A 2,655-nucleotide genomic window follows, 5' to 3' on the forward strand; every position below is an offset into this window, starting at 1 on the left:
CGTTCGTGACTATCGTTGCGTGCATACGGACACGCTTGGGTATGTTTACCATACAAGGTTTACTAGGGAAACCTGCTTGCTCGACCATTGCCCTCCCGTCGCGGACACCATTCTTGGACAGAAGTCCTAGTACGTAGAGTACTTTCCCTAGGTATGTGCCCGTTCGTGACTATCGTTGCGTGCATACGGACACGCTTGGGTATGTTTACCATACAAGGTTTACTAGGGAAACCAGGAAGGAATTCTAGGCACACGTTTTGTTCCATCCACAGTAACTTTCGTTCTCTTAAGGTAGCTATTTAACTATCATCGGACAGCCGAACGGAGCAGACGTGTTCTCACCTCGCTCCCGCTCGACACCAGAGTTCTACCGAACATTTTATACCCGGAGGCCCCGCCGCTACGGTATAAATTTGCTCGGTGCTCTGCTCATCCGCTCAGTCTTCTTCCAGCCTTCGAGACGGCGTTACGCTGCCCAAATACCCAGCGATCAGTGATTTTGTGTGTGTGTGTGAAAGTGTCAGTATTCTTTTAACCGTTGACGAGGAAGGTCGTGCTTCTACTAGTCTCAGTTTTTAGAGTGCTTGATACAGTGTGTGTGTGTGTGTGTGTGTGTGTGTGTGTGTGCAGTGTGGTGCAGTGTGGTGCAGTGTTCCGTGTTAACAAGTCCAACCGCTATTAGCATCGCCTTCTGCGTTTAATATTTTAATTATTCTGCCGTCGGCCTTTTTCCCGTCGGCATTTTAGCATCGCCTTCTGCGTTAATTATCTTAATTATTTTGCCGTCGGCTTTTTTCCCGTCGGTATTTTAGCATCACCTTCTGTGTATTTTATTTAATTTTATTTTTGCCGTCGGCTTTTTTCCCGTCGGCATTTTAGCATCACCTTCTGTGTATTTTATTTATTCTTTTTGCCGTCGGCTTTTCCCCGTCGGCATTTTAGCATCACCTTCTGTGTATTTTATTTAATTTAATTTTTTTTGCCGTCGGCTTTTTTTCCCGTCGGCATTTTAGCATCACCTTCTGTGTATTTATTTAATTCACTATTTTGCCGTCGGCATTTTTCCCATCGGCATTCTAGCATCACCTTCTGTGTATTTATTTAATTTATTATCTTGCCGTCGGCTTTTTTTTCCCGTCGGCATTTTAGCATCACCTTCTGTGTATTTATTTATTTCTTTTTGCCGTCGGCTTTTCCCCGTCGGCATTTTAGCATCACCTTCTGTGTATTTTATTTAATTTTATTTTGCCGTCGGCATTTTTCCCGTCGGCATTTTAGCATCACCTTCTGTGTATTTTATTTAATTTTATTTTGCCGTCGGCTTTTTTCCCGTCGGCATTTTAGCATCACCTTCTGTGTATTTTATTTATTTCTTTTTGCCGTCGGCTTTTTCCCGTCGGCATTTTAGCATCACCTCTGTGTATTAAAAATAAAATTTTTATTTTTGCCATCGGCTTTTTTCCGTCGGCATATTTGCAATTTAAAATTTTAAAATAATTAAGCTTTGGAATTGTTAACCGGTACTGTAAGTGCCACGTGTGAGTGAAGTGAAGTGATTCCGTGTCTTGATAACTCCGATTGCCATTTTTGTTAAGCCTTCTGCAAAAAATAATAATTCAAAAAAAACCCACATTTGCCGTCGGGAAATTAGCATCGCCTTCAGCGTTTGAATTAACTGCATTTTGCGATTTTTATTATTTTTTTAATATCTATTTCTTTAACTTTCCATTAATTACAATTAGCATCACCTTCAGTGCCAATTATTATACATTTATTTTTAAAAGCCTTCTGCAATAAACAAAGATTTAAATTGCCCTTGTTTAATATATTAGAATCACCTTCAGTGTATTACAAAAGTGAAAGCCTTCTGCATATTTACATATAAATTAATAATTTTCTTTCGATTATTTTATTTAAAAGTGCCTTAAGCAATTAAATAAATCTTAGCATCGCCTTCTGCGCATCCTTTTTAAATAAGCTCTCGTTGACGACTTCGGCCGGAATCACTAGTGTTGTGTGTGTGTGTGAAAAAGTGAAGTGAAGTGATTCCGTGTCTTGATAACTCCGATCGCCCTTTGCATTAAGCCTTCTGCAATTAACAATTTATTCAATAAACCCACATTTTTCGTGCGGAAATTAGCATCGCCTTCAGCGTTTTCCATTTAACTGCCTTTTGTGGATTTTTTTTTAAATATAATTAACTTACTCCCAATTTAAATTAGCATCACCTTCAGTGTCCCATTAATAAACCATTTGTTTTAAATAAGCCTTCAGCATTTAAAATTGATTTAATTTTACTTAATTAAATTTATTCAGAATCACCTTCAGTGAAGAAAATAAATTGAAGCCTTCTGCAAATTAATTAATTATTAAATATTATTTTTAAAAAAAGTGCCTTAAGCAATATCATTTTGTAACGCCTTCAGCGCTTTCATTAAAAAAAAACAGCTTTCGTCGACGACTTCGGCCGGAATCACTAGTGTTGTGTGTGTGTGTGTGTGTGAAAGTGAAGTGATTCCGTGTTTTGATAACTCCGATTGCTTTTTGTTCTAAGCCTTCTGCAATTTTAATTTAATTCTACAAACCCACATTTGCCGTCGGGAATTTAGCATCGCCTTCAGCGTCTTTACCAAGTGCCTTCTGCAAACAAATTAA

Source organism: Anopheles merus, unplaced genomic scaffold (assembly GCF_017562075.2).
Source record: "Anopheles merus strain MAF unplaced genomic scaffold, AmerM5.1 LNR4000236, whole genome shotgun sequence".
Classification (NCBI taxonomy): Eukaryota; Metazoa; Arthropoda; class Insecta; order Diptera; family Culicidae; genus Anopheles; species Anopheles merus.